At 38.9% G+C, this 8304-nt stretch overlaps 1 long non-coding RNA gene across 1 annotated transcript in view; it reads left to right on the forward strand.

Moving 5' to 3' along the window:
* LOC122788799 overlaps window positions 1-7929 on the forward strand; it is a 100663-nt gene extending 92734 nt beyond the window's left edge. Inside the window, exon 2 of the long non-coding RNA XR_006362739.1 lies at window positions 7410-7929. This is a non-coding gene — a long non-coding RNA (uncharacterized LOC122788799). The remainder of the gene's footprint in view (window positions 1-7409) is intronic.
* The last annotated feature ends 375 nt before the right edge of the window (window positions 7930-8304 follow it).

Consider the following 8304-nt stretch of genomic DNA (forward strand, 5'->3'; position numbering starts at 1 on the left):
TAGTTTTCACTGCCACCAGCCACTACTTATCAGCTACTTTAAGGCCCTTAGCAAAGGGTGTCCAATCTTACTGTGTAATGGTCTCCAAATGATAGTTTGACCAAGAGCAAGGCTATTAGTTGTGGCCTACACAGTGTCACCAAATAAACATGCAAGTACTCTAAAAGCTTAAATATCTCTAGACAGACTAGCCACAATTGAAAGGTGTAAATATATTTAATAATAAAATAATAAAGAACAAGAAAATACTTGGTAAACAATCGGTTACTTCAGAGTTCAAAATCACAGGAAATATTTAAAACAACATTGCAGGACAGTCTCAAATAAAGAAAACATCTAAGCTATACTTCACTATATTCTGAACTGTATCTAAGAGAAATTACTGTACCCTAGACTTACTTACTCATAGCAAGGGAAGATAGATGTGGTGAGTGGGTTTTCTATCTGATGTTAGGTCAAAGACAAAATACAAAATGCTCAGTCTCTCTGAGTTCTTAAATTAAGATCTCAAATATTGCTGCTGGGATACTTGCAGGATGACATAACTTCTTGTCAACTGACTGACTGGTTCCCAGGCTCACAGCCATTGATTTTAGCATCTACCTGCGAAAACACATAGACCTTAGATCTTTTGGCAAATGGTGGAAGTCGTAAAATAGTTTACATTCCTCCACATTTAAAGACAATACAAAAAAAAAAATGTAGTTCTAGACTGTTTCCTGTTGCACTGAAACTGAAAGATAACATCTCTTTTATTATGTGGTTATAAAATTATTTAATTTCAACTATTTTTTCTGAAGTTTTGCAAGTTAAGCTTCTATGTGGCAGTTCCCACTGTTAAAACATATATACATTGACACAGTTACAATAGTTTATATACATTTATGTTCTTTTCCAGTCTAGTACACTGTAGATACATCTTTTAACTGAGTACTCTACAACATCTCTTAAGCACACGTCTGTACAAAACCATCTTACATGACATACAGTCTAATACATTTGTAACACAAGCATATGAATCATGCTAATATTCACAAATGACACAACCATTTACAAAATTCCAGATATCCTAGGCTGACCATATTTCCTTTTGTGACATTAACTAGAGACAACATGCAAATCAGTTAAGGGATGGGTATGGTGGTATTCCACTTCCAGTTAAGAGAAACATAAAGATAAAAGAAGCAACTAATGTACTTGAGGAAACCATGGACATGATTGCTGTGAGCAAATATGGAGTGGCAGTAACTCTTCAAATCTTAACCCCATGTCCTGTGTCTGAGTTCAGCAGTAGAATACCTAATTAGCATGATTTTTTTTTCCTAGGGGATTTTTACCTGTGTACTTTACAACCATCAAGGCTGTCCTGTATCATAAAATGGCTATCTGTTCCTTTGCTCATGGGATTCTACCAGGAGCTGGGATGAGTGCTGTTTGAGGGGGACATCATCCAGGCAGCCATAAGACTTGTGCATCCCAGCAATGAGATAATTTAGATAGCCTAACCATACTTCATAGGTGGGCAAATATATGAACTTCACCTCAATGGTCCACAATGTCCTCCTTGCGAGTATGTTCTTCACATAATCGATATATAGGCTTTTTCCAAAAGATTCTATCAATGTGAACTCCCTGCTCTCCTCCCTAAATTGGGCCTGCTCATTTCTCATGCAAGAGACATCAAGTGCCCAAGCTGCAAGTAAACTCTGGTCACATACATTATAGACGTATATTTACCATTCTTCAATACTGTTACCAGCTTGATGAATATTACCTTTTCTTGAGGAAGATGATCTGCCAAGATTAGACCTTAAGAGCGGTGTCTGACCAGATCACTGGTGTCACATACAATTCTAGAAAAAGATGACCAGATGCAATCATTTCCTGATGGGATGACAGAACAGGCCTTAGATCACATGGGTGGATGACTGCTGTTATCTAACCCCAGTGAATGATGGAGGTGTTTGTATCACAGTACCACTATTGTTAGCCCAAAGTATCTAATCCAGGCCTTGCTAGGCAACTAAAATAATCTGAGGGACAAAAAAGTTTAAAGCTAGGAATTGAAGGAAAAGTTATTTGATAAAGAATTCGTGTATATACACTAATATGGCTGTGAAAGAATTTCTGTCAGCAGGCATGTACTAGGTCAGCATTGTTTAATTCTAAAGGTCAAGATGCATAAAACATTACTTATAACTATCTGGGGTTCAGTTTGTTCAAATACAAAAATGCAAACCTAACTAAATGATGCATACTATTAAAAAGTATTAACTTGGCTTGCGCATTGAGTAATTACATCTTACGAATGTAGTCTGCCTTTCTTTCTATAAACAAACAAATAAGGATGACCAGTGTCCACATGCATGCATATACCAGTATACATATGTATATGCCAGTTGGCATGCCATTCATAAGACACTCCAGTCTCCTTGCATTTGACAGAAATTAATTGTGAATGAGTAGTTGGACCAAATACATATTGGCATATAATGAGAGAGATATGTGTATCACATATCTGTTTTATTTCATGTTAGATGAGTTTTTGTGTCATGTGCCATGGCATAGTGCATTTTATTTTATTGCAATTATAAGCAACATACTTTCAAAGGAGATTAATACAATATTTGTAAAGTATGTATTTCATACAAGATGGATAAAAAGTGGTTGAGCTTACTGTATTTTAATGTATTACATCACGAGAAGGGTCTATGATGGTTGCATAGTCTTGCCCATAGCAGGCCTGTCCTCAATTCTCAGTCTTCCCTTCAAGTGCTGTAATGAGACTGCTCTGTTATAATCTGTCTTTTGAAGGTATTCTCAGAGCACTGACCAATTTGCATTAAACCAGATGTCCCATTAGAATGTTGTTGCTAAAGGTTTTCATGACAGTGGCTATCCTTTGAAATGAGGATGACAGGGCTGGTAACTGCAAGTGAACAGAATTGGATACTGAATTCATTCTTCACAGTATACCTTAGTCACTAGCATTTTAGTAGAAAATCTTTAGTCTTAAATTAATAGTGGAGTTTCTGTTTTTCCCTTTAATGGGGCAATACTGACATGCATTTGCACTGAGCAGCACTTTATAATAGGACCCTTAATTGCTTTGATACTCTCAATATGTATTTGAAAGGCAAAATACTGTTTTAAGTTTAATGAGTACATGTCATGACTTATACTTTCCAGTATATTTTTCACTGAAAATATTTAGCCATCAGAATTGCTGTCTTGTGATATCAAAACTATTTTTTAAGGAAATGTTTGCTTATCGACTTCATAAATACAAAAACAGAACTCACAAGATGATTTAGTTTCTGAAGGTGAATCGAAAATCAGGTTAAAATCACTGACCATAACTCAAGATATATTTTCACATGTCTGTTATTCTGTTTGGCCACTGAGTGTCAGTCTTGGAACATTTGGGCCCTCACTTGGCAGTTTCTATTCCTTTTTATTATTTATTTATGTATAAAGCTTATTTTCTGTCATCCTACACTTTGCTGCAATTCTAGATCTGAATTTGTTTTTGCCATTGCAGAAAAAAGCTTCCCGTTTTCTATGCCACTACTTTGGAACAAGTATTATGATTCCAGTATGAATTGAAATTCTGGAGTGCCTTAATAAATTTCCAAGTAAGACTGTATGTGTGTGTGTAATAAATGGTGTGTGTGTGTGTGTGTGTGTGTGTGTGTGTGTGTGTGTGTGTGTGTGTGTGTGTGTGTGTGTGTGTAATAAATGGCTGTTTTGAAGAGTTTTAGGATCAATGTTATCTCATGGCACTTGAAATCTGAAAATGAACTAATGTATTTAGTTTGAAATGATAGCATAATCATGCCTAATGCTTTTCCGTCATGTATGGGATAGATATTTACCAGGTATCGTCTTTATTATAAATAGCAAAACATTTATAAAGATGTTCTCAGAAATGGTGTCTGTTTACATTTTTAATGGAGTTGATATTGTTGAATCGCACTTTTACTTAAGTTGTTTGATTATATTCTGTATTATTTTTTCCCTTTTTTTGTCCATTGCTGCTAGTTTATTTAGGAATATGGATGTAGGTTCATTGTTTTAACTTCATTTTAAGAACCACTATTAGATAATAATACATATAAAAAGGTTTGCACAGACTTAACAAAAGAGCTGCAAAGTATACAGTAACCTTTTGCAGAAACTGAGGAATTAGCTTCACATTGCATAAAAACATTTTGTATAATCCACAGTAATGTACTGGTTCAAGCTATAGACTGGAAACTGTTGGCATTCGGAAGCTCTAGTATTACTTTTGACAAAAACTGTACCAGCGAAGACCAATATTCAGAAGGTGTAATTGCATTGTGGTAAGCAAATTTGTGTGATGAGCAGCCATGTACAGGGTGCATCTGATTCAGAAATGCACATACTGCTAACGGTAACTTAGCAGAAAAGCTCGGTGCTGTGTATACAGTTGGCCATCTAATGAAATGGCAAGGAGGAATATAATTAAAATGAGCTGCTTCGTGTATGCCACTAAGGCAAGTTAAGATGGTGTAGCTCAAATGTATAACAGTACCCATTAGATCTGCATACACCATGAAATTCAACACCATACATTTCTGGCGTTCATGCTGCAGGAATTGTGAAGAATATTGGGGGATGCTATCACATTAGTTAATGTATTTTCAACATGCTGTAATTGCAGCCACATGCCACAGTGGTGCTTATTGTTGTGCTGTATGACTATAATTAACTTATTGTGCACTCCGTGACACTGATGTTGTGGACCTCTGGCAAGTGAAGAGAGACTACTGTAGACATAGTGGACATGTGTTGGCCTCCGCTGCAGTCCTTTGGAAGTAGAGAACTACTTAGCTAGTGGATAGTAAGATATCAGTGGCCTTGTGTATACTTGTTACTTGGACATTCCTGTGATGTAGTGGGAGCACAGTGGGAGTATCTCGGCCATCTGCCTTGAGATTAGTCTATCAATTCTTTAATGGCATACTGCAGCATATTGAGAAGTATATGTAGCTTCCACGTAACACACAGAAGAGAGAGGAAACACCATGTTGATGCATCTTGGTTCCCAGCATTATATACTGCACCCACATCGAAACCAAGACCCCATCACGAGAAATAGGATGGAGGTAAATGAGCTACAAAGGGTATCACTTAACAGGTGGCCTGCAATGCACAGGGTATCCCCTGCAATGTGTGTGCAGTCTGCATAGGCAGTTTCCATGTCTCCCGCATATGGCACACCTGCGACCTGTATACATGTTTTTAAAGGGATAAGTTCTCCTTGGTACATCTTATCTGTGATGTTGGATATGTCCAGTAACTCTGGCTAATGATACCATCAGACCTTTGCAAAATGATGTATACTAAGAACATAATTGAATGTGTTTGGACACATGAAGTGCATTGTAGTGGGTTCAACATTCCATGTATGTTCCTGCTTATGGGTGTTACTTTTACCAGGATGTACAATGCCACTGGCAAGATGTTGGCATGCTGCATGACTGTGATTGACTTGCATCATCAGATGTACCACTGACTTACTACCATGGTCCCAGAAACATCCCCTCTTGGGAGTAAACACCAACAGAAGAGATGAAGCAGTGAGCATGTTAGTCTTGATAACCATGATCTTCTTTGACCGTGGCCATGATGACCACCATTTATTGACATATTGGTGGAACAGCATAGTGAATGAGGTCTCACTCTCAGCAGATGACCTTGGTAGGGGGCAGGGTACATTCCAGTAGGTGATTTAGTCTATCAAAACAATCCATTGTCGAGCATGCCCTTGAGAGGTCATCTCACTCGCTCTGTATCAGCTTGACCAAGTTGGACTTGGCTGTGGTTTTACTACCTTTTTATCTTCATGATGTACCTTTTACTTTCATGATAATCTTACCATACAAATACACTGAGTTGTGGCCATTGACACACCAACATCAGAGGGATGGCGGTAACTGTCTCAAATGAGAGTCATTACTCACCCTCCTTTGTGGCATCTCTACCCTATGGAGCTACCAGCAGTGTGTGTCCAGTATGGGGAGTTGCATGCTTCCGATGGTGTCCCCAGTTACCTGTCCTTCCTGTGTGGTGCATGTTTCTTGAGTGTCTGGATTCATAAAGGCTGTGTCCATAGAATGAGTAAGCAAAGCCTTTGTCACATTTCCTGTGTCCAGCACACACACACACAACCTCCTGACTGCACCAGCTCATGCCTACAATCATTCTCAGAGGCCATCAGATCCTTGGACTTCTGGCAGTAGCCATTCTATAGTGGTGGTACTGGATAAAGAATCCTCTGTGAACACAGCAAAGTACAAGATTTGTAAGTGTGGTGGGATCCCTGATGTTCCTATGTAACCCAAACCAACAGCATTAAAACTTTGCCAAAGAGGAATGATTGTAGATGGCCTACATGTGCTACTGAAGAAAAATAACTGTGCATACGTGACCATTTTCAGTAGATACTCCTATTGCCCAGTGTATCTTTGCCTTTTTCTTTTGGCTTTTCCCAGTTAGGGGTCACCACAGCAGATCACCTGTCCACTCATGACTGGCAGTGGACTTTTGCAGTGTTGAGTTGCCAGCTCAGTGCCCAATCTTCCAACGAAGGTACACATGTTACACACTCATGCCTAAGGCCAATTTGGAGTATCCAATCTACCTACAAGCATGTCTTTGGGATGTGGGAGGAAACCCATGCGACCATAGGGAGGACATGCAGACAACACACAGAAGGCACCCCAGTCAAGGATCGAACTGGAGAACCTCTTGCTGTGAGGTGGCAACAGTAACTGCTGCACCACCGCGGCCGCCCCAGTGTACCTTTGCCTAATTTCCAGTATTGTGCTATGGGACCTCTCTGAGGTATTGGAGCCTCCGGAGTAGAACAACTCCTCCCCAACCTCTATCAGAGGTAGCTCATCTAATGGCTCTCCACCTATTAAATAATTCCAGTACTGGTCATTTTTTGTGTCATCAGTGATACTTCGTGGTTGGTGTTTTTTGTACTTTCGACTGTATAACTTGTACTGAAGTACGTACGAACTCCCGTTTTTACTTGTACATGTATATTTGTGTCGCATACACTATTACTGTGTGTTGGGCTGCACCTTTCAGTTTAGTTGCAAAATTAGCAACACAAAAAACCCCTATCCTTTTGAATTGCTTGTGCAAATAACTGCAAGTTCAAGTCCCCATGGGTTTTGCAATGCCACACCACTGTTATTGTGGGGTTGTTCAATTAATTACAGTACATGCAACATAGTCAGAGTAAGATTGCCTTAGCTGCATTTTTTTCATTATAGATGTACTTTTTTCTCCCACCCTTTTGCTTGCTATCCTTTCTAACATATGCATTACTTTCTTTTGTCTCCATCAATTTATTTTACATTTGCATGCAGCAGCATCAAGACTGGCACCTATTCCACCAGTAAGGCATGTCAGTCCACCACCAGTGACAACTATACTACCACTCCTGACTCCATCAGTTTCAGTGTCTCAGGCTGCTGCCATAGCCACAGCTCTAGAAGCACCTACCTACTGCAGGCACTGTTACCAGCCCTGCATCAAAAAGTTCTGTTGTGTAAACTGCAAGTGGCAGTGAAAGTGGAGGCAGCATCCATGTCAAATGGTAGCATCTGGAGGAAATGGTGCTGGGACTTAGTGTGACTCACAATCAAACCGAGAGAGGAATGGAGATGTCAACCCTGGTAGTTCGGTGCGTAATGGCCGACGGAATATGTCCCCATATTTCACCGGGTTTGGACATGAATTGGATCGTTGCATGAATTTGAATTTTGATGACTGGCTCACATGAGCTTCCCAAATGTGGAGAATAGTTTGTACAGTTCTACTTGAAATAATATAACATACAAGGACAAATGTAAGATTCTCAAAAATAAAATGCTTAAGTATAATAACTTATTACTTGATAACTGGTTTCTCAATGAGAGTATAAGATATAAACATACCGAAGGGCCTAAGGCTCAATGCGTTTCCCAACAATACTGTGTTTGGCTCTTGAGTTTTTTAAAGAAATTTAACATTTTAAACGAGTGTGGTGTAGCTATTATGAAAGTCATGGGTAACAATAATACACTCACCAACTTAAAGTGGAAACAATCTTTTCTTCTCTATTAATGAATTTAAACGGGATTATTTGTTGGTTTTGCAAGATACTGACAAGGTAATGAAAAAGAATCATAGTAGGAAAATATCTAAACTCGAAAGGGATAACAGGAAATATGCGAATGGTTCAGCATATGTGCTAGGGATACATAGAAGGGGTAACACTTTTTA

The sequence above is a fragment of the Protopterus annectens genome, chromosome 14.part0, assembly GCF_019279795.1.
Source record: "Protopterus annectens isolate FY-2018-M chromosome 14.part0, PAN1.0, whole genome shotgun sequence".
NCBI classification, from domain to species: Eukaryota; Metazoa; Chordata; order Ceratodontiformes; family Protopteridae; genus Protopterus; species Protopterus annectens.